This window comes from Ailuropoda melanoleuca, chromosome 7 (genome assembly GCF_002007445.2).
Source record: "Ailuropoda melanoleuca isolate Jingjing chromosome 7, ASM200744v2, whole genome shotgun sequence".
NCBI lineage: Eukaryota > Metazoa > Chordata > Mammalia > Carnivora > Ursidae > Ailuropoda > Ailuropoda melanoleuca.
In genome coordinates, this window is record NC_048224.1 from 7,471,048 (window position 1) to 7,496,578 (window position 25,531).

The window sequence follows — 25,531 nt, forward strand, 5'->3', positions numbered from 1 at the left end:
TTATATTAGGCAATTATATAGGGTAACTTATTCTTCTTCAATAACAGCAGTAATAACCATTCTGTAATTTATGGGACACTTCCTATATGGATGGCACTGTGCTAAGTAAGTGCTTTCCATGAATCATCTAATTTATTCTCCACAACAACCCTAAGGAGACACTTTTTTTTTTTCTGGATTTGCAGACAAAGAAACTGTGGCTTAGAGAATTTAAACAGGTTTGCCAAGGTCGTAAAAATGCAAGTATTAAAAGGGACTCAAACCCAGAGCAGCATGACCAAAAGTCAGCGCTCTCAACTCCACCACTGCAGTATTCTTCAACCTTCAGCAGAGCCCAGAGGGAATACAACATCGAGTAGGTGAATTTTTAAATGATCAATTGAGCATGGAGGAGGAAAGCCTAGACATAATTTAGAGTTACCTATTCAGTGTATGAATGTCTGTATGTACACATGCATGTGTGTAAGCAGGATGGAGTGAGGGGAAGATTCTGGAGATCTGAACACTAATACCACACAAGCTGTTAACATCTGGAGGTGAGCAGAGCTGCAGAGATGAAGTGACAAAAAGGAACACGGGGATACTACAGGTGTGCAAGCACACACACACACACACACACTTCAACCATCTCACAGTTGTGCCAAACGATACACCCTTTGAAGGATTAAAGTTATGGGCATCTTAACATCCATGAGAAAGGTCATTTTGAGATGTGTCTGCAGTATTTGGTCAACTGTAAGATCAAGGACCCTCCATCCATACTGTCAAACTATAGCAGAGATAGCATGACTCTCTGCATCTTAAAGACTCAACTTCTAAATGAAAGTGTTCTCCAAATGTCATCTAAAAACACAAATACACCGTTGCCCCTCACCATTGGATAGAAACCAATCCTTTCTCTTAACAGAGTGCACTGTTAGGAAATAACTCAGAATCCCAAAGTGTGAGAGAACAGTGTTTATAACTAAATTTGAGAGAACAAAGAAGGCACCAAACCGCTGTATGTCTCTTTTTTTAAGAGAGAGAGAGCACATGTGCATGTGCTAGCATGGGGAGAGGGAGAGAGAGAATCTCAAGCAGATGCAGGGGACTCAGTCTCAGGACCATGAGATCATGACCTGAGCCAAAATCAAGAATGGGACGCTTAACCAACTGAGCCACCCAGATGCCTCAAACTTAAACGAAACTGATAATGGGATCTGAAGCACCAAATAGAAACTGTCTTGAGCACATTTTGCCCTTTCTCACTCCAGCTCCCATCTCTGGGTCCCTGTAAACTCTTGGAAAAGGCTTAATTCCATTCACAGTATTTTAACTTCACAACATATTCTTTATGGCCATAGCCTAAAACTGAGGTCATAAATTACAACTGTGTCTCTTCAAGTCTCTCCCCTTCTCAGTACCATTGTGCAGATCACATTACTGTGGAAACTAAGGAACTACAGAGAAATTGGGGGTAAATACTCTTTCTAATGCCAGAATCAAAACAAAGCTACTAATCCCTGGTAAACCACCCTCAGGAGCGACAATGGTAATGAAGTTGATTCCTTGGGGAATTCCTTGGGAAGGATCAAGTCGCAAAAATTCAAATGGTAGCCTTAAGACCTCTCTGCAAACTGAGGCACCTCGGTCAAATGTAGGGCTTTCTCACTTGTCAGTTGGCAAAAGGCTCTAGTCAAAGACCTCAGTTTTTTCTTTCCATTTCCTAAAATAAAATACAATACATAACACTTAATTAACATTCTTTGTCAATGTCTTTCGTCAATCCTAAGGGTAAAGCTTTAATCTTCTCAACTCCCCTTAGAGCTGTAAAAGCTGCATGTACCAAGTTGGAAAGGAACTCTTTGGTTGGTTGTAGTAAGTGAGTTATTGCATGTTAAATAATGATCAAAATGCTTATTAAAACCTGTTTAAGGAATACAAGTCATATCAATTGCATAGCTTTTAACCCTCAGTAATTATGTCATTTGTAATCAATTGCCTTTTTCATTAGTCATATTGTTATATTCTGTAGCTGGTTTCTATTACATAATTGTTTATCCTCAATAAATATGTTTTAATAAGCAGTTGTATTTATACTCCATGAAATAACAGTCTTAATTAATCTAAGTTGAATACTCATTTGGGAACTTAAATTGGAAGTCTTGCCAAAATTCTGTAAGCATGATTCATGTCAAGTTGAATAACAAAAGGTGTGCAATGTGCTGAAAAAGTACATATTACGGGGACTGCATTTCACAGGAAGGTGGTAGAGTGGTTATTTTTTATCTTTAAATCTTGTAGCTTTTCAAAGGAGGAAGATTTTTTTTTTTTTGAGACTTCATGAGAACATCCCTGAAAGTTCCCTGTACGCTCCTCAGAAGGTATGTATCAATAAAACAAGAAAGTTTTTACTTAGTTTTGGTTTTTCTACGACCAAACTAGACAAAGCTACTTTAAAACAGACAAAAAGAGAATGGCGTTTACCACATGCTAGTTTTGGACAGCATCATTTTAACAGAGTTAGAGGTAAAATATCAAATTTCATTTAACGGAGAAATGTTAAGCAAAGGCAAAAGTACATGGTTCATTTTTCATTTTCTCGAAACTGTTAGACTGAGTTGTCTGACTGGCCAAAGAGATTAATCAGAAAGCAGTTTTTCCAGTAACTACACTGACTTTTCTCAGACAATCCTAGGAAATAAGAAACTAAACTCTAAGAGAGTAAAAGAAGTTTAAGGAAGGAAAACAGAAAAGAAACAAAAGACACAGTATCTAATTTTCATTTTTCATCAGATAATCAACCCCCTTTTTGCTGCACTCTGAAGAAGTTCAGGACATTATGAGATGAGGAATGTTCTAGAATTACTGAACCAAAAAAAAAAAAGTCAGAGATATTCCCATGGGGAGCACACGTTAAGTTCGTTTGATACATATCGTACATACATTGACTTAGACCAATGACGCGCAGCTGATAGCAAATGCAGCCCATGGGAGACTTGGAAAGAGTGGACCGAATGACCAAGGAACACGACCTAATTACAGAAAGATTTGCCCAGGTGTGCAGACAGGCTAGGTTGTGGGGACACAAAGGTCTGGGCAGAGCAGAAGTTCTTGGGCAGGTCCTTCAGCTCTTGGAACCTCATTTTTAAGAGGAGGCGTCTCTCTAACCCCTTAGTGCACGGGACTAACACATATTTTGAAAATATGTGTTTTGAACCATCAGATAACTTTCAGTGATCTTTTGTAAGGTCATGTTAAGGTTAGCTCAGAAAGAGGACCGCCCACATAGCCAAACTGGCATGTCTCTTTTCAGTTTTCATTGTCAAAAGGACAAAGGAACTGTTTTAATGAAGTGTTTTTCAGTTGTCTTTTGTTTCATATTTTACACAGGAAAGAGGAAAATGTTTCCTCAGTTCAGGGCATCTGAATCATATTTCCAAGGGGACAGGCATTTTCAGGACAGTAAGTACTAAATTATAAATAACTTTCAATAAATTAAACTGTAGTCTGGCTTTTTTTTTCTGCCTTGGAAACATTTAGCCTTCAGAAGACTTAATTGTTCTTCAAGATGAAACGACAGTTGCTTCAAAAGTATATAAGGCAATTGGGCATATGTCAGTTACAAAGTAGTGACGAGATAATGTGGTACAACATACTTCGGCGAGAAACTCCACTGAACCAATGAATGCAAATGTATTCTAGCTTCCTGCCTCTTGTCAACTAATCCAACTTGCAAAACTGGACAAGCTCTCTATTAGTGGTTTGAAGACCCTAACAGTTCTTGTTATAATCCAGTGCCATCTCCCCACACGTAGAGTGAAGGAGACAAATGAGGTGGTTATCCCGATAATCAGAGGCTGGAAAATCAACGGGACACAGCTGTCTAGAGAGTCCAGCTGAACAGATTTAGGCTCTGTAGCCTTCACTTAAGTGTTCCTTTTTCTATTTACTTTTCATCACAGATAGGACCCAAAAAAGTTCCACAAAAAGAAGCAAGATGAATCCAATGGTCTGTACTTTTCCTAGTTATACGTAGTCAAATGAATGGAGTTAGAGCCTATTTAAACACACACACACAGAGAGAGAGAGACATAAAACCGTAACTCCAATTTGCCCATCTTTCTCAATTCTGGGGAAAAGTGATTTTAGGAGCGCTTCATTAGGAGTTGGAGATTTCTCTTATAATCCTGCCCAGAGCAGGAACATTTTCCAAAACATAGACCCAACGACAGCAGTAATTAAGACAGAGAATTAAACTGCTTATCTTGAGATTTCAGGAATCAAAGGGAGAAATATTTTTGGACTGGAGACTTTGTCTTACTCTTCAAATCCTCTCAACTGTAAAAGAGTGGTAAATAGAGGCCCAGCTATAAATTAGTCATGATTAGAAACCTCTAGAAGTAGAGAATGGAGGGAAAAACTAAACTTAGCCTCCCCTTCTACAACCCAACCAAATTTTACTTCTGTGCTATCGCTTTGGAATATATTTACAAACAGCTTTTTCCCAACTGTGCCCTCATTTCCCCTTCATGCCTGTAAGTCAACCCAATCATTTTTTATACTGAAATTTTAAAATGCTTCCAGATACTGGCAAAGCTCTTACTTAGGAAGGAGAGCTGGAAGCACCCCTTAGGAAGGGGAGGGGCAAATTAATTCCTAACAGTATGCAGAAACACATACAGAAATAGAAACAGGAGGAATATAAGAAAAGGCAGGGTCTTAGGCATTTTATAGAGGGACCCCACTCCCTAGATCCTTCCAGAACTTTCTTACCAGGGTGATTAGAACAGGGAGTCTTGCTTCATTCATCCTTTTGCCTCCACCAGCACCTAAGTTCTAAGTCTAGAAATTTAATGAATGTCTGGTGAATAAGTGGACATTAGAGTGAATAGAATGCCAAATCCCATAAAAGATGGAGAAGAATTAGAACTGGAAAGGAGACAGAGAAGAAGACAAAAGTCCACCTTCTTCCTACCAAAAGCAGATTTCCTGAGAATAGAAGCAGATTCTCTTAGCACCAGGCCATAACACGGAGTTTCTACAGCCTAAAGATCAGCATTGCACCCTCTTGTTTCTTCTCCCACTGCCCTTCCCTTCTTTCCAAACTCAGGAAGTTTGTAAAAGTATGTTACTGCACAGACCACCGGGCAAACAGCCAACTGTCCTCTGGGGAAAGCCAAGCCTAAATCTCATTTTAAAAGGATACTGATTTTATTATGGCCCTAGGTTACCATAATCGGAGAATACACATTGAACTTGCACATTCTCAAACATGTGCAAAATTTGTACAACTATGGAATATGGATCTTTTCAACATAGGAGTCTATGAGTCCTATTGTCAAAATACTGAGATTACAGAGACATGTACTATAGGGCCCTTATCTGCAAAGTCTTCTCTGACTTTCTTCAACTAGATTACAATCTCTTCCATCTTCTGAATTCTGGTTACACTTCATCCTTTCACTTTCTCCTGGTTCCTACAGCCTTGCACTTTCTCCTGGGCATTATTGCTTTTAGGCCCATGTCTAATCTCTAGAGGCATGCTACTTGAGGACATAATGCCCCACAAAATCTTTATAGTGCCTTATTCAGTCCTTGCTCCTTGAACTCTCAGAATTTTTGTTTGGTTAGATCAAGTGAGTAAATCTATTCTGATCGTAGTTCAGCTAAACTATTGGTCAAAAGAACCCCCACAATGCTTTTACATCCCAAGGTGTTAAGGATTAACTGTAATAGTTATCTCCCCTCAAGTATTCATTCTCTGCTCTGCATGATGTTATACACTTTATTTGGCATTTTCTCCATTCTAACCCCCACTAGAACCCTATCACAGGTAGTATTATCCTTTTTACGATTGAGGAAGCTGAGGTAGAAAGCATGAATTAACTCTCCCTATTTACCCTGATAGAGAATTGGGAAAACTGGGTTTAGACCCGGGTCATCGGATTCCAAATTCCATGTTCAATACCATTGTAGATTCTTCCATCCTAGTCAGCAAGTAAGGCCTTACCAATCTTTATTTCAAGAATCCTTTGTTTTTTTTTTTTAGAGAGAGAGAACCCAGGCACAGTTTATACACAAACTGGCCAGCAGCTATGGTCTGAAAAACCAAGATTCCCCCTCACAAAAAAAAACACAAGTTCTTTAAATTCCCTGAGAGCTCCTCCTCAAAAGAAGTGCCAGGACCTTTGAAGGGAGAGTGACAGTAAGTCAGATTTAAACCCAGAATGACCTGGAAGCCCAGATTGACTAAGGCTCCTGTGATACCCAAAAGCCTATTGTGCTGTAAATTTATCGTCTGGGAAGTTGAGTTTTTGTTCTTGAACAGGAAAAGGACTTCAAAGTTTCTGCTCCTACTGGAATAGATCTTTCATAACTCAATTTACCCAGATTTATTTTTCATGAGGTATGAACTTTTTCTTCCAGGGAGAATATTTTTCAACATTTCCTTATAAGTAATTTTCTCAAAGAAAAAAAATGCAATTAAATATTCAAGACCTTGAGCTGTTGTGTAAGAAGAATGCACGCTTACGCGAGGGTAGTCCACATTTAGGTTCACGATTAACACTGAAACACAACAGGTATGAATTATTACCCAATCATTCATGCTCTAACGTGTCTTCCTGCTTAATTGGAGCAATAAGTCCTAGGATTCACTGGGACTTTTTCCTGACTGACATCACCCTTCATTCTTGAAGCAAGATACTTACAAAGAAATCCTCAAAACAACAATGGAATATTCATTCATGTGTACCAGCTTATCCCCAGGTGTTACTTAGGAAATTTGCAGCCCTGGGAATCTTCTTTGTCCTGAAAATGCCCTGTGGGCTGCCATTACTTTCCTGTCCTACATCCAAAGCTTAGGGTGACTTAAAGAAAAGAGGAGCAGAGATGTTGGTGGAATTTCAAGGAGGTTCACGTATATTTCCATAGACCATCTGGCTTTTTCCATCAAAAATTGTTCTTTTTTTTTTTTTTAAGTCCTTTTGGAGTCTGGAGTATTATCTTTTTTGCATTTGAGGAGTGGGAGGTTCCTTTGACTTTGGGGGCACTGGGGTTTGGGGTTCCTTGGGAGAATCTCTGAAAGAGCATCACCCAGGCAGCAACACAGGCAGCCTGGAAATAAGATCTGCTACTTTACAAGAACTGTACGAACACAATCAAAGGAAAACTGATCTCATAATAACTAGAATAATATAATTTTGAATGTTTATTATGGGCCAGTCACTGTCCCAGGCTTCTTTCTTCTCTTGCCTCCTTTAATGCCAGTTATAACACCTTGAAGGGAGGATGCTTGTTATTCTCCCCCTGCAAGCGGGTTAAGTAATCTACCAAGGTCACACAAGTAGGAAGTGGCAAAGCTGGGATTCAAACACCACAATAAAGTAGGCACTGTGTTAGAAGTATTATCTGTTTGATCCCTTTTATTCACTGTCTCACTGACTCAGGGGAGGAGGAAGGAAATAGATGATGTGACATGAAGCCATCTCAGTTACCTATTTCTCAATTTTTCTTTCTTTAAATTTAAAAACAGTCTCCTCCCTTCCCCCCACAATGGCTTTAAATGGCTAGGATAACTTTTTTTGACGAGACTTATGTTTTGCTTTCATGAAGACTAGAAATTGCCTAATAGCCAAGAAATAATAGGTTATATGTTCATAAAGAAACCCTAGGATTCTTCCCTTGATGGGGTGTGAAGTAATTGTCGGACAACACTTAATGGCTCTCCTTAACATCAGCATGAGACCAGAAGTGCCAAACAATGTTCTTCTACCCATCTTGCTAGGAAGGATGATAAAAATTTGAGAGCTAGAAAGGCACATTTTGAAAGGTCAGCCAACTAGTCAATCACTTAAAAAAAAATAGAATCGATCAAACAGCAACTGGTTTAGGAATCCTAGTAAGGTACAAAGGACAATCCTAGACTTTAGGAGAGAGGAGAAAAACAACAAGAAAGGAAAGAAAGAAGGTAGGGAGATGGGAAGGAGAAAAGGAACAAAGGAATGTGAGAAGAGAGAGAAGAGAGGAACACTCTAGCAGCCTCTGTAAGCAATTGAAATCCCTCTCCCGTCATTATTTCCTCCACTGAAAATAAGTTTTTTTAAGATTTATTTGAGAAAGAGAGAGATAATGCAGGGAGGGGCAGAGGAAGAGGGAGAGAATCCTCAAGCAGACTCCAAGCTTAGCACAGAGCCCGATGTGGGGCTGGATCCCAGGACCCTGAGATCATGACCTGAACAGAAATCAAGAGCCAGACACTCAACCAACTGAGCTATCCAGGCACCCCTCAATGAAAATAATTCTAAAAAGTCCTGCATTATCCTTATAAATTCTGTTGTAATATTATAGATTTTACATATTTCTTTGGCCTATTATCAACAAAAATAGCCGGAGAACACAAGACAATAGACGCAATTAGCCTTTGATCTTTAAAGATCATCGTAAGTTCTCTGGAACCCATGCATCAGCTAAACAAACCTTGGCTGCCTTGAAAATACAGTTTACTAAGGTTTTATAACATCTTTCAGTTATGTTTTTTAGTCATTCCCCTAACATACAATGATTCTTTCCTTTTATGGGCATGTCCAGTATTGACCCAAATTACATCCCAAGGAATATCACTGAGGAGAAGTAAATGACAAGGTATCTTCTATACTAAGGAGATAGACTATGATTTGAAGTTCAACAATTATTTTGTGCACTATCGCCCTATGAAAAAAGGCAGTATTTTTCTATTTATGTTCCTTTCCCGAAAATCTTTTCTCTGAAGTTCAGTTCAAATATCTGTTAAGGGTGTTCTAAAAATGAGACGAAAATGGGAGAGCTCATACAGACCATACAATCTCATGAAACAAATTTTATCGAGAAGGACCCATGTTCCTATTTGCTCAAGACAACCCCAGTTTATTTCTGTGCTCCTGATGGAATTTTTAATGCAACCTCCTTTCACTCCCAAACATGTCCCAATTTGGATGATAACTTTCATGGTCATCTAGAACATATATCTAAATATATGCATGGAAGAAACACTTTTTTTTTTTATTGCAGCAGAAAAACATGAGTGCCTTAGTACTTGTTATGTGATCTTACATAATTTATTACCTCTCTGAGCCTCAGTGTCCATGTTATAAACTGGGAGATGTAATTATTCCCTTAAAATGTTGTGTGAGGATCCAAAAAGAAAAGGTCTATGAAAATGCTTGATAGATTGTAAAGCTCTCACAATTGCTGGCAATCATTGTTCTGATTTAGCTTTCTATCAATTTGGTATAAGATAGAACCAAGAAACAGCAAAAACTGAAGACCTGGGAAATAGGACTTCATAAGAAATAGTTGAATCTACCTGACTTCAGACTGGAACAAGAAGGAAAAGCTTTACGTTCAATTTCTAGGTCACCAACCTGGCCATTTAGAGACTAACAAACATTAACACACACACACAGACACACACACAATCTGTTGAAGGCTCTACAGGCTACATATTTTATCTTATATCACATAAGAATATATTTAGCTCCATTTTATAGATCAAGAAACAAACTTGAATTCAAGAGATTTTCCCAAGATCACACCTGTAAAAAAAAAAGTAGAGTTGTATTTTGATCCCCTTCAGAATGCATATCTGGAAAGAGCCCATTTGTTTAAACCCTGTTGCTGTGATGTGGTAACACTTAATTTCCTGATTGCCCTTGTATTCGGAGATCAAATTTTTGGTACATTTAAATTAATCTGAAAGAATAAAGTGAAGGTGATCCTATTACCACCTCCTAGGTATTTGCACTAGGCCATATTTTGATAATAGATTTAATCAATGGTGTTGTTTAGGGTACTTTAAAGAAGGATTTAATAACAGATTTTTATTTCTTCTCATCTGCCATGAAGCTTTTAATAATATGAGACATGTTTGCCATTGGCCCTAAGAGTTGATTTCACTAAAGCCAATGAAATAAGCCCATCTACTTAATTTAGCATTAGGAAAGCTCAGTGTGTTTTGTGTTCCTTTACCTGTTCAAACAGGTTAGCAGATAGGTGGCTTATCCGTTTTCTGAAGAGGTTGCTTATTTGTTGCAATCCAACAGTGCAAGTCATTTTGATCCTCTTTTCTTCAACTGGTGCTGTCAGGAACTTCTGAGCAATAAGTGAACCAAAGCAACAAGGGTCCAACTTGCTTTATTTTGGTCAGCAGGGCCAAATGTCCGCCAACTGTTAAACGTGTCTTAAAAATAAAAGGCAAACAAACAAAACAAAATGAAAAGATTTAAAGATCATGAAAACAGTCTCCTTTCCAAGCTTTTAAAATTATTTATTTTGAACTCTGAGGATTTTTTTTATTTTATTTTGATTATGAATTCTTTCTGCTCAAGAACAGAGCAGTAAATTTGGCTCAATGTCCCAAAAAAGAGCAGAATTTTTGGCACTGAATCATTATAACAACATAATTTTCCAGCTCATGCCTACTCTTTATCTAGATTAGAGAAGCATTTATTTTTACAGCAAATCTAGGTTCTTTATAGTGAGAGGTGGTAATACTGCATGATAAAGAATCAGTCTGAGGATTAACCCACTAAGCAAGTGGCTTATGGTGAGTAAACTGGCAACTTGGGAACACAGGAGAATCTTATGGTTTATACTTAGTGATTTTCTCCTGTCATTGTTGAGTTGACAGAACTCAAAAAGTGGAAAAGATACACAAATATAGGTTCCAGGGACTTAAACCAGAAGAGCTCCTGGAAACAATGCTAGTAATTCTCCCTTTGCTTTTCATGTTCTACAGCCCTTCTACAAGTCCTGATGATTCTACCAAAGAAGTGCTATTTGAATCCATCCCTTCTTCCTCTTCCTCCAGGTACTCCTTGCAGGAATTTAGCAATCACTACCACACCTGCCACATGGTTTCCAAAACACTCATCTCTCCAACCTTTAGTCCCATGGTTTTCAAACTCTTTTAAGCTGTAGAAATCATTCATGAGTCTAAAACTGTATGTGGATGCCCAATGTGGGGGAGAGGGGAGAAAAGAAAAAGGAAATGCTTTGCTTGAAGGAAATCTAGAATCTGGACCCAAGAGAGTTTGAAAACCAAAGCTCTAATCCAGTTCATTTTCTAATCCTCGTGTCGCATCAAGAATCATCTGAGAGGCATAAAATACACACCCTGTGGCCTGCCCCCCATGAGTCCATTCAGTAGGGCTGGGATAGGACTCCGGAACCTGCATTTTTAACCAACATCCCCAGGTAATTCTGATAGATGTGGTTCCAACCCCATTGTTGAGAAATACTACCGGTTCTGTCTAGTCTCTGCATCCTGATCTCATCACTGCTCTACTTACGGAATCCCACTGGCATCCCAAATATTAACTTCAGGCATATAGGCTAGACGGTTCAAAATCTGACGTCCACCTGCCTCTAAAACTCTCTCTGCACACACCTCCCCTGGGCCATATTTGTCATTCTTCCTTGAGCCCAGCTTGCCCTTCCATACTTTGGTTCCTTTTTTACTTGTCGATACCTGGAGTATTTTCTACCTGGGATAGATTTTCTATTTTTAAGGCCCAGTGTAAATATTCCCCTCTCTAGAAAGGCTTCTCTGATCCGGCTCCTTCCAGAATTGATCAATCACTTCCTCTTCCGGCGTATTCAATTTACAATAGCCCGTATCACTTTGTATAAAAAAAAAATTATGCTTGAGATAATGAGACCATGAGATCCTTGAAGACAAAGATATCATCTCAATCATCTGCATTTCCATGACACAGCAAAAGTTGTGGTGTATGGTAGGAAATCAACATATATTTGCCAAGTTAATTAAGTCATCATTTGTGTTGTATGGTAGGCTAGTAGATAAAGAACTGGACAGGCATTCAGAGGAGTTGGGTTGCTTTGTTCTTCCTAGCTTTGTGAGTGCAAGAAAATGGCTTTATGCCAATAAATTTGACAACTTAGATGAAATAAATAAGCGATTTCCTGGAAAATTGCAATTCAAAAACTGATAAGAAATTGGAAATATATGTGTATATGAATAGCTCTCTATCTGTGAATGAATAGACTTACATCTATGAAAGAAATTGAACTCATAAAAATTTTGAAAAACATTCCCACAAAGAAAATTCCAAGTCAGAATGTTTTTTCCAGAGAGTTATATATCAAAGATCTGAGGAAGAATTAATACCAATCTTACACAAGTTCTTTCAGAAAATAGAGTTTTGAGGAACTCTTTCTAATTAATTTTATTACCTGTAACATTATCCTGATACTAAAACCTAAGAAGACAAAACTAAAGACCAATGGGATGAGATATACAGAAAAATGTTTAACAAAATATTAAGATATCAAACCCAGCAATTTAAAAAAAACAGTTAATACATTATGTCCACATAGTTTTGTCCCAGGAATGCAAGATTAGGTAATACTCAAAAAACAAAACACAAGCAAAAACAAAAATCTTTATACACAATATTTTTTGACTAAGGGAAAAACTATATGATTACTCAAAAGATGGACGAAAAGCACCTGACAAAATTCAACACCCCCAATTCAAGATTTAAAACTCAGAAAACCAGGAATAGAAAGAATCCTCCTCTGTCTGATAAAAGACCAACAAACCTACAGCTAATATAACTAATGATAAAAATTGAACAATTTCCTTCTAAAATTGAGAAAAAAAAGGCAAGAATGTCTCCTCTGAATGCTTCTATTCAACATTTTATAAGGTGAGAGAGAGGGTGGTGGGGGCAAATAGAGGAATTAAGATCTGCAACATGTTTGTAAAAGCTAAAGCCAGATGACAACTGTTGATGACAGTGACCCATGTAATTCACCTTACTTTTATGTATGTATAGAATTTTCCATAATGGGGGTGGAGCCATTCTATAGAAAGAACCAGCTTTCTCCATTCTCCCGCTACTCCAATGAATTCACAAAGCCTTGAGCTGGGTTTTGAATGAAGGAGAAGGCACACAGAAAAAGGGGAGGAGAGAAAAGTTTAGGAATAGAATAGAAACAAGAACAGACTTTCTCTGCTGTAGAGGTAGATGCCTTTTTGAAGAGGATATGAGCTGTGAAAGAGACGAAGAGATGTAAAGTAAATTTGGAAACATTGGGTTGAATTCAATCATTAAGGATCCTGAAAGCCTCACAAAGAACAATACAATTTCTTTTTCTGTATTGAAACTCCACCTTATTCCATTATGGAAGTATTTATTGAAGACCATTAAAAGCTGGAGGAACAATTTAGATCCAACACCATTAACAGCAAATATCATTAGAACAAAAAACAAACACATAATCCTCTTCCCCAAAAGAGACTTCAGCGTAGCAAAAACCAGATTTAGATCTCATCTGTTATCGGTAACTCTTCATTCAACAATATTTCAGTATAACCAAAATTTGACCTTCCTTTGGAGTTGACTATTTGTGTGGCTTGTGTAAGATATAATAATGTCAAATCCTTGCAGATTCTAAACTGACCAGGATTTAGCAAGATTCAGTTGGTGTCCTAGGAAGAAGTTTCAGGTCTGACAGCCTAGAAATGGAATTCCACGACTTTCTTGCCATAAATTTAGATAGTTATTTAACTTCTCGTGTGTAAAATGGAAAGGATAATACCTCTCTCAAAGACCAGCATACTTAAATGAAGTAAAATATCATATGGAAAGTTAACATAAGGAATTTAGCACAGTGATTGGTCTGTAGAAATGTTTCCATTCGCTCTGACACAGCGTCTAGAATTCTGCGTCATTGTCACATCTGAGAAGCTGCCTGTCACTCAGGTGCCTCCCACAAGCAATAGTGGGACAGTTTGATGGCAATGCATCCATGGAATCCGCTTGTTTCTTCTTTTTTGGAATGTCCCCACACTGCTTACTTGCCCCCCATAGCCAAATCAAGAAAGGCCAAATTTACCTGAAGGCCAATTACGAAGTCTTCTGCACTTTCAAAATCCCACTCTAATAGAATGCAAAACTATCTCAGTATTTCTTCTATAAAACGTACCCCTTTTAATACCTTTGTACACCTGCTGAAGCAGTTGTGACCACAGATGAGTTCTCTTAATACAAGTTCATGAATAAATAACCTTCATTAATTTTGTCCCAGACGTAGTTTTGCCCTTGACACATTGTTTCTTCCTAGCTCTGAAAATGGGGCTATCACACTGAGCACCGGATCATGAAGTGAGCTCTCCAGGGCATTACCGTTTCCACAGAAAGAGGTTCTGACGTCAAACAAGTGTCTGAAGTTTGTTTGACAAGGAACCCTACATGCGTACAGCATCATGGTGGTCATTAGTATATTGAAGGCCTGCAGTGAAAAACCCTTGTGTTTAAGCTGAAATGATCCAAGTTTCTTCCACACACCAGGGGATCCTTTCTTGTCTTCCTCATAATGCTATAGTAGAAAAGTCACCAACCTCCTCATGAGAGGGTCACTGTCACAGGGCTTAGTAATGTACCCAGAGGCTGCTAACCAGCTAGTGAGAATAACAGGGATAAAACAAAGGAGAAGACAGGTTCGTAGAGAAGAAAAGGGACAAAGGAAAGACTGTGGAATGACAAACAGCTAGGGTGTATGAGGGAAGAAATAATATATTGGGAGAAATTAGGTCTTTTCATTCAAAGTCTTGGTAGGTTCAGGGGTGCTGCATTGGAATCACTGAAACGTCAGTTATCTTAGGCCAGCCGAAGTTGAGCCCCCTTCTCTAATCTTTCTTTTGAACTAGGTTTTGGTCATCCTTTAGGCCTACGTGAGAATACATTTCAAATTAGGGCTTAAAAGTTGTCTGGCTTTGAAGAGCACTTAAGCTTACAAAAGAAAGAAATTAGTCCATTGCAGTGTCAAGCTAAATAGATGATTTATTGACATTTTTTCAGAACTACTCTGTTATTTTTTGTGGCATGTATCCAAATGGAATAGAACCAAGGTGTTTATATAGGCTCAATTTCTACACTACTCCAATATCTGCCATGAAGTATTTTTATGGCATATAACCTTTCCCTCTAAATGAGGGTTTGGTCTTCCTTGAAGTTGTAAGTTGATCAGTGTCTGAATACATGAGGAATTATAGTTGTACCCAGCAACTTGCACGGCTGGAGGCAAACAGGCTGACAATTACTTTGCATCATTCTACTGGGGACCAATTTCAGAGGCGGGCTAGCTGCCACGTGTATAGGCGAGTGTAAGCGAGCCTTTCTCTAGGTTGCTTCAATGCTCAAGGTCTTGCCCAACAGAAATGTCCATGTGACTTCACTTAGGATCACTGTGTCCCTCTGTGCAAGGACTTCCCTGCACAAGGGTGCTAGCTAGAGTAGAGGGCAAGAAGAAGGTAAATCCAAATCACCTTTTCGCCAAGGCATTTGCACACGGGGCTGCATTTGCCCAAATTCATCGATTTTTGCAAATTTGCACATGGGTGCCATACACACGAGCAGCAGCCTAGCTTCCTTTCATTCATTCATTCATTCATTCATTCACTCAATCTTCTCTGAGTATCCCCTGAAGACAAGTCACGATTCTAGGTACTGCAGACAATAAAAAGACAAAATGATCCTGTCTAAAAAGATTAAGCATGTACACAAATATAAAGTAAAAAAGGATAAAAGGAGCACAAATGAAATACCAGGGAGCAGGTTCCAGACTTTGGGTCCCACCTCTGGATTCCTCCAGGTGGGCACCTTCATTTTCACCATTTCCTAATTTCTTTTACTTTCCTGCCTTGGACAGGAAAGCACTTTTACTTTTACTTTTCTTGCCTTCTTCTCACTTATCACATCTCGGCCCTACACCAGAGACTCTACCCTCTTATGACCCATACCAATGGCCTGCAAACTTCTATAAATGGTCAGACAGGTAATATTTTAGGCCCTGTGGTTTACAACTACTTACTTCTGTGGTTATAGGCAGAAGTAGCCATAGACAATACATAAACAGAGGAGCACAGCTGTGTTGCAATAAAACTTTATTTATGGACACTAAAATTGAGATTTCATATAACTTGTAATACTTGATGAAATACTATTCCCCTGTTTTTTTCATTTAAAACATAAAACCCATTCTTAGTTCATGGGCCATACAAACACAGCCCGCAGGCTGGATCTGGCCCATGGGCCCACATTCTGCAGACTAGCCTAGAGCCTGTGTAGGGTAGGGAGTAGCCCAGAGCCATTGATACGCAAGCAAGGCAGGTAGAGGAAAGAATGGAAGGGTGGTGGATAAGGAGGTCCACTACTGAATCTATCAGGAAGTCAAATCTTACAGTGCCCTTGCACAGGGCTTGTGGGATCTTTATGTATGCAGAACTGGCATGGAGAACAGGCTGACTATGTGAGCGCTGGTAACTTGTCATGAGATGGGCCCTAAGTTTGTATAGCAAGGATTGCGAGCTGTTCACCAACACGTTTCCCTCTTCCTCGTGGTCAGGCAGGTAGGATACATTTCCCAGCCACACTTGCAGTTAGCTGTGGCTGTGTAACTGGTTCTGACAATGGGATGTAAGCAGAGGTGAGGTGAGGCGAGTCACATTTTAGGACAGGGAAGGGCTCACTCCTCTTTTCTCCCCACCGAAGGGCCTTGAAGACGGGGTCATGGTAGACGGCAGAGCACAAGGGTGAAGGAAACTTGGTCCCTCAAGGGCCACATAGAGAAGAGCTTCTCACTGACCAGGAACATCCACCTTAGACCGTTACAAGAACAGAAAATATACTTTTGCATTTTTAACTTTATATGTATATGATAAACTATATGTAATAAATATACATACAATAAATTTAGCCTCTTTGTTACAGCAGTCAATGCTACCCTAATTAACACAGTTGTCAAATGTAGAGCTGTGTCTTTTTAACCTTTGTGCCTCCAGTATCTGTCTCAGTACTTGGTCCATAATTGAGGCTGGTTAGAGAACTGATAGACCAAAAGAAACATCATGGCTATTTTATATTCTCCCATCATACATTGAGCTGCATTTATCGTCTCACCTGAGTGGTTTCATTGTCCTCATGATGCCATTCAGCTGCCCAAGTTCACTGCATTGTACTAACCCCTCCAGTCTTACCTCAGTAATATTCTTGAAACAATACTTTTATTTCCTTGTGTCTAAAATCTGTGCTTATTCAGCTGACTAGAGCTTTAAACTAATTGATGCTAAAGTGTAAATGACTACAATGTTTTACTTCGTGGTCATTATTCACAGAATACAAAATATAAATTCATATTTTAAAAAGAAAAATTTGTGCCTTAATATGAAAAGCAAGCACAGAATTTTTTTCTTTTACATCAATGAAGCATTCAAAGAGCTTTACTTTGGGACACACATGATACATGAGTATTTCCCAACTAAACAGATGGGCTGCAATCACAGGAAGAAGGAAAGATCTATAATACATATACCTAAAATATCCAAAAAACAAAAAAACTTAAAATCAGGTTTTCACTGTCTTTAAGTCCTTATTGCTCTGAAATTTGTATTATAATCTTAACTGTCCATTCTTCATTTTCATGGATGTGAAATCTTAGGTTCTCAAAGGACTTGGATGTCATCACATCCAGCCTCTCACCTTTAGAGAAATACATGCTGCCATTATCGATAATATAATCCTTTACACAAAGAATTCTATCCCCCCAGTCTTCTCTTCACCAGGCTAAGTAGCCCCAATTCCTATAGGAATTTTTTGCAAATATATTTTAATCCATTCATCTTTTTCATTTTTCCTCCAGTTGTTCACTCTTTCTCAGGTTACAGGGTTCAAAAAGGGACATGAGAGTCTATATAAAGACATAACCAACAAGACCAGCCAGGCCTCTGTACAGACAGAGTTGAAAGCTGCCACCCTGGTTTGATTTGACATGCAGAAAAGCTCCTGGTTCTCCTCTTCTCCAGCCCCACTCACACAGCCAAAAATAGCTCCCCTATCTTGCCTGACAAAGCTGATTTTCCCATCAGTGGAGGGCCTTTGGGAAAGTGCAGGGGAGAGGCAGCTGATATTTCTTAAGAAAATGTACTTGGCTCTATGCTGGATACATTATATACATTATTTCATTTCTTTAAAAGATTTTATTTATTCATTTGAGAAAGAGAGTAAAACCATGAGCAGGGGGAGGGGAAGAGGGAGAAGCAGACTCCCTGCTGAGCAGGAAGCCCGACATGGGGCTCTATCCCAGGACCCCAAGATCACCTGAGCTGAAAGCAAAGTTCAACCAACTGAGCCACCCAGGCACCCCTACACTATTTCATTTAGATCTTCCAAGTATCTGAAGAAGTTATTAGTGTATATAACATAAATGGGAAAAGTATTCACTAAAAGAACACAAGCTCTCTGGACTGACAGAACTGAGTTTGAATTCCAGCTGCAGAGTTCCTTGTCTGTCAGACCTTAGCTAATGTGCTTATCCTCGGCCTTTAAAGGCTCAGGTCCCACCTATACCGTTTGAGACCCACAGCACAGCATGTTGTGATGAAAACCTGACATAACATAAGTGCATATCCCCATTCCTACCTCCTGACAAATACTCAGGATGTTTGAGCCACTATTATTATTAATCCCATTTTACAGATACGGAAATTGAGAATCAGCAAAGTTAAAAGATTTGCCTCATGGCACAGAGCTAGAAAGTAGTAGAGATAGAATCTGAACCTAACTTTGCCTCCAAAACTTGTGTTCTTTCCACTTCTGTTTCCAAAAGACTTCTCATAAGCTCATGTGAGTTGCCTAGGAGAAGTCCGTAAGTTCTGCCACTACAATTTTAGACTGTCCAACTTAAGAACCTAAGTATGTAGCCTTGAAATGACGTAAGCAAGCAAGTAAGTAGGCAAGCCTTTGGAGCTGGAGAGAATGAGTCAGAAGAGAAGGTTCCAAGAAAATGTGGTGTGAAAGGGAGGAGGGAACGAAAGGGCTTTGAGGGAGCTAGACTGTCCAGGGCCCTGGTCGGGGACACTGCGAACATTCCAGAATTGAGCACCAAAGACAGGACAGGGCGGTGTTGAAAGCAGACTCACTCATATCACAACACCTCTGACAAGAACTTGAGAGGGAGACGGGGCATTTCATGCTCTGACCTGGACTGCCTCTGAAAGCATCTCAATTTTTCAAATTGATAACGGAGAAAATTCTTAAAGAAAGGGAGATCGTTTATCAAGGAAAGATAAGACTAAGGGAAGCCTGAAGGTGAGCTTACTCAGTTCAGTTTCTTAGGGTTCTCAGTTAAGCTAGAGTTCACACTTTGAGTTGATATTTGTTTTATGCCTCGTAGTATAACTTCTACATTCATGCAAAAGATAGTGATGAAATTCTTGACTCCAAAGCTAGACATGCAGGAGTCAAATCCTGGTTCCTTCACTTCTAGCTGTGGGATTCTGGGCAAGCTATGTGTGTACCCCAGGTTCCTCATCCACCAAACGGGGATAATAAGAGAACCTATCCCATAGGATTGAGTGAGGATTCAGTGAGTTAAAATATATGAGATTTAATCTATTTATTATATATTATTTTAGTTATTTTATATTCATTTGATTTATTATATATTATGTATATATTCATTATATATATGTATATGTACGCTCAACAGATTTTACATATTGTTATTATTTTCTCATCAAATCCTCAAGAAACAGAGACCAATGAAGGTTCAGTGGCTTGCCCAAGCTTTCCCCCACTAGCAATAAGAGGGATCAGAACCCACGGAGAGAACTTAATATGACTCCACATCCAGTCGTCTTCTACCCTACCATGATGCTTTTGTTCTATGGGATAATGTGATGTGTAAGGAAAAGCCCAGTGGCCCGTCAGATGATGTTTTCCAAATAATCTAAGTTGTCTTTTATTGCTGAACAATCAAGGCCAGGACTTGGGGACTTACCTTCACTCAACAGTTGAATGGCCATCTGCATGTGGCGAGAAGCTCTCATTAGTGACAAAAAGTCAAAACATCAGCCTACTTGCTGGTAATACAGAGAAGAGCACATGAATTCAAGGGGGAGGGCAAATGGGCTAAAATGAATCAAACGAAATGTTTGTTGAACCATAAGTGCCAACAACCATTGTTCATATGGAATTAACGAGGGAATTGCCCTGGTCTGTTCTCATCCTCACCACCACACAGGATCTAGAGTTCTAGATGGGTTCTGTGGAAAATAAAAGATGGTTCCCTTCAGATGCATCAGTTTCAAGTCTCTGGCTGGGTCATTCTGTAGCCAAGGGGATGGTGATGGAAGCGAGGAGATGAGTCAAGGGACCAGTGCAGCTCTACATAAAATGTTAGATACTAACTTCTTTGTGAAAGCAGCTGCCTTTCAGATTACGGGGCACTCTCTCTTGCTCCCTATTCCTGAATTAACATTTGCTCTCAAAATGTGTGTTTCTGTGTGTGTGATGCAACACCTGGTGGCCGGACATAAATCAATAAGCAGGCAAGCATGTGTGCAGTTCACACCGGTGGGGACACCTGGAGAAGATGCGTGCTTGGAGAGGCCACGAGCATCTCAGCCCTTCAGGGGGATGCAGAGCGCCAGTGGTCTCGGGGAACTGCTCTGGGGTAACAGCTGGAGCACTCCTTGGGAAAGACCAGACTGACCAGATCAGAGGTCAGGAGGTATTAACTCTACAGACATGAAATTGCCATTTTCCCAGATCGAAACTTGCTGAATATCCGTTATTTCTTATGGTTCAATCCCGTATATTCCTAGGATAATGAAGAGGAATCCTAGGGTGAGATCAGTCCCATTAAATGCAGAGCAGGATCTCCCAAATATATGGTAGTAACCAGGGGGAAAAAAAGTGCTTCTGTTGCAGGGGAACATAGACTTGGGCCTGTAAAATCTGAATTAGCTACTGGGGCACACCCATGACAGACGCCTCATGAAAGGATTTGATAAAAAAAAAAAAAAAAAAAGGATTCACTTGAATCACAGAAAAACTCATGCCTGATGTAATTTTGAATGTCTCCTGATACAACCAAACTCTGTTTTCTCTGGAACAATCATGATAGCCCCTGTATACCTCAAAATTTCTATCTTTTGAGGAAACATGGGTGGATGTAACTCAGTTTCAAAAATACAAGATCCCATACTCTCCCAAATGTTCCAGGCTTATAATTCCTACTAACAAGAAGAAATAAAGTCAGGTGAGTCAAAGCATTTCTCTACGATCAAAATAAATGGGCAGATATTTTCTCTTCTGTTTTCTCTGGAACTTAAGTGTTCATATGGGATCAGACCATTCCCTGATGATGCTTCCCTCCCCAGCCTCTATCTGGCTCTAGACTTTATCGAAAAATGAGGAGAGATCACCAATGGGGCTAAAGATGGGGACAGAATTTTCTCAAGCCATATTCTTGATGCAGTTTGAAGATGAGATCCAACTTGATTGTTCTTATCACTTAGCAAAATAAAGTGAATGTATTTCAGTCAAAATTCAGCCTTCTAGGTGAAGGAGCCGGCAGTGACACTTCTGCCTGTGTGCTGATAAGTGGCTTGATTTTTTTAAAAAGCCCCAGCGCCATTTGTCTTAGAGAAAGCTCAGTTTTTCTTTGGTGCTGCTTTTCTCTGAAACACAAAAGGTTAACCCAACCCATGCGTTGGCATTTCTATAAAAACTCCACCACTTCCCAGGAGATCTTCAAGAAGTACCGGCTCAGTGCAAGCCAGTGCAAGAAGAACAGGGATGCCATGTGCTGGGGGAGGGCTCGCCTTAGCTAAATGGTGGTGAGAGAAGCAAGAGTTGTAGACAGGGTAATGGAGGAAAGCAAGCATTTCCAGCTGCTTCCACGATGGCTTCTGCAGGGACAGCTCATCACCTTTGTGATCATCTCAAACCCCAAAAACAAGGCTAACCACCTTGGGGTTTGCCTGAGGGCCACAGAGCCAGAACTGCGGCCAATGTTAACACAAGGCTGGTAACTGTGATGGCCACAGGCATGAGCAGAAATAAGGACATCCACTGTTTAACAAGCACCCAGGACCACAGACCTAATGCCCAAACCCCCACATCTGTCTGGCTTTAGCTGAGCTTTGAAATAAATGATTTAAAAGATCATAAATCATCTTTCTTAGACTGGAGGTTGCACAGGGCAATTCTTCGATGAACCCATGAGTTGAGGAATACTCTGGGGCATTTCACAAAAATATGTGGACAGAAGTGTGCTTCATGACAACTTTTGTACACCATTTTTGGGCACACTGCATTGTACTTACACATGCCTCTCTCAAGAAGATTTTTGAGAACAAGAATAATGCCTTAAATAACTCTCCATCACCGTGGCTGTGACAGGGCCCAGTGCATACTGGGAACCCACTATATGCCGATTGAATGGCTGGATGAATGGATGATCAAATTTATAGCAGTGCTGAAAAGATGTCCTATCTTGACAGTAAATACTACACATTACTTTCCTTTTCCTTTAAAGATATGAAGGGCTCGGACTCCAAATAAGAGCCATGATATGGACTTACCACATTCCTAGCTAAGATCCACATTGCAAAAGAATGCAAAAAGAAAAAAAAAATACTCCTTGCCGAGACACACTATCTATGAATAAAGAATATCATCCCATCTTGCTACAATTAACATTTCAGCTGCCCGTCTGAGTGTTCCTATAGGGCTTTCCACGTGGGGAAGAGAATAAATGATATGAGGTTAAGCAAGGTCCTCAACGAATTTAAAACAGCTCTTAGTAATAAAAGCCTCAATAAGGTCTTCAGGGGCTTTGTAAAAGAGAAACAGTTCGCTTTTGGGGAGTCAGTACTTTGTTAATACCGTGGACACAGATAGGTGGTAAGAGGAAACACAAACATCTGACAAGAAGGTTAGAGAACAAGGCATAATGGGTGCTAGGGGTATGGACCCAAATAAAATGATACAATAAGAATGTGTTGCATTTGTTCAGAACAGGTAAAATGGGTTTCGTGATAAAATTAAAAACAACATTAAAAACAAAAATTCCAGGAGAATGAATAAGCAGTTTGGAGATTCAGATTTTGTAGTTAAGAAAGTTCAGGAACGTTAGCCAAGCGCAGATAAGAGAGTGCCAAGGAAAAGTAATATGCAGCAAAAAGAGAAAAACAAAAACAAAAAACAAACCACTGGGTATTTTACTTTGCCTTTCCCCATATCGAAGCTTTTGTGGAACTTTTTAGAGCATATTGGAGGAAAATAATTATTTTTTTCTTTGTTTTAGAAAGTTAGAAGAGTCCATAGTAGAAATTTTGAAAAAAAGTCTTAAAATGGCTAGTAAGTTGGGCCATGGTACAGAAATAAAAAATCATTTTGGCTTTCAGAGCTGAAATATTTATTGAACTACAATGATATCAACTGTGTCTATAATAGGAACCAAATGCATTGACATGTTCACATTTCTGTGGTTGTTGACTCTTTCTGAGCATTTTACAAAAAGTATTATAACGATAATTCTGGATTGCTTTCAGTTCTCTCTTAATATTTAATAGAGTCGACCAAATAGTCCATGGTTCCTACTTTCACGGGCATGTAATTATCTAGTTCTATGTGGGGTTGAATTAGTAGAGACAGATTGCTTTATTGTTCATATCACAGTGTTAACCAAACACACTTCAAATGGTACCCTAAACAAAAATCAAATTTCAGCACAGGCACACTAATGAAGCCTGACCATGTGAATTACACAAAATATAAAACTGAAACTTTAAGTTACAAGATTAATATGTTCTGGGGGTCTAATCCACAACATGGTGATTATAGTTAATAATACTGTTTTGTATACCTGCAACTTGCTAAGAGAGGAGATTATAAGCGTTCACACCACACACACACACACACACACACACACACACACACAAGGTAACTGTGAGGTGATGGATGGGTTCATTTGATTGCAGAAATCACTTCACAATGTGTAGGTATATTAAATCCTCACATTGCACACCTTTAAAAAATTGTATTGTATAAATATACAGAATTTTTCTCTGTCAATCATAATGAAGCTGGGGGAAAATCTAAAATTGAAACATGCTTTTTTATCAAATAACTGAAGGTCATACTCTGGCTATTATTGATAATATCAACAGCGTAATCTGCAAAATAAGATACTTTTTTTATAGGTACTCTCAGGCAAACGTCCTACATTTTATTTAAAATATTCGCCATCTAAGAACAAATCCAGATAGTATTTGAACCTAGTATTATTAGAGATACCAAGCATTCTTTCTGGGTTTCTGTGATTCCTTTTAGTATTGCTGAACAAACACTAGTAATGTCTATGTCTTGAGCAGACTGAATTTGAATGGAAAATTACTAGCTTTATTATAATCACTTACAGACTTTTAAATTAAGCTGTCAATATTGTCAATAATGTATTTCACTCTTATTTTAAATTTTTAGTTAGATAAGCACTTCCTTTCTCCACTTGCTCCAGCTATTGCTAATTCAATATAGTCATTGAATAGGGTACCATGCTTCCCCCAAAGAAGCAAGAATTAAAGACACAATCCATAGGCAAAAGCTCATTACTGCTGGCTTGTTTAACCCTTGAAATCGATCACATTTAAAGCAGCGATTTAACCTGATAACCCTCATCAACTTAATTATCTCAATCACTCATTCTAAAACTATTCTTATCCCCATACCACTTCAATTTCCCCCAAATCTTCTAGAAATCTGACCCTATGACCCAGCTTGTGTCAATAGGCTGGCACCCACTGCAATTCCCAGGCGAAGAAAAGTCCACAGTCATCACTACATCCGTGCCTCCGGTGTTTCCGGACAAAAGTTCCCATGATGCAGCCTCATCAACATAATACAGCTCATAAAGATTACGCTGATGTACTTTGCAGAGAAATGACGTATGTTTCTGCATGTGCTGGTACGAGCTGCAGTTTTCCACTTTGATTTCTCCACTCACACGGTTATAAAAAGAGGACATTGGCACTTCTATTGAACTGTACATTTGGAGTGTCATGTATTGATAGCATTAAGAGAAGAAAATTGATGCCAGGATTCTTCAGAATTCAACTTAATATTTTTTGGCAGAAAAAGAAAACAACTCTGGGCTCAGTGTAGAGAGTCTTAAGTTTGAGCTCTTATCACCAGACCCATTCTGGGTCTCAAATTCTACATTTTTAAAATGAGTGAGTTGAACTAGCTGTCTCTGAAGTCCCCTCTGAGTCCAACATCCTGAGATCATTTAAGACTTCTGAGGAGATGAAATGATTATTTTTTCCAAAGCAGATGATAATGAACTGTTCTCTTGAGTCCCTGCTTTCAGAGCATTTGCTCTCCTTATAAACTTAAGTGTCACCATTTGTTGGGAGAACAAGGAGACAGTACATAGAGAACAACTGATAATCCAAAATGTGCTGATACCAGATTTGGAAAGGTTTTTGGGACATAACTCTCACTTAAAGACACGGGTTGTAAAACAAATTCTCTAATAGCCTTACTAAAGCTCCTTACAACTTGTTTTTCTCTCTGAGTCTGCATTAATGATGTAGTCTGAGATTTAGCCAAGTGCCTGGGCATATGAAAATAATAATTGCCGTGAGATGGGTCCACTGTTTCCTCAAAATCTGGAGTTCACCTTACTTTCCTATCATCAT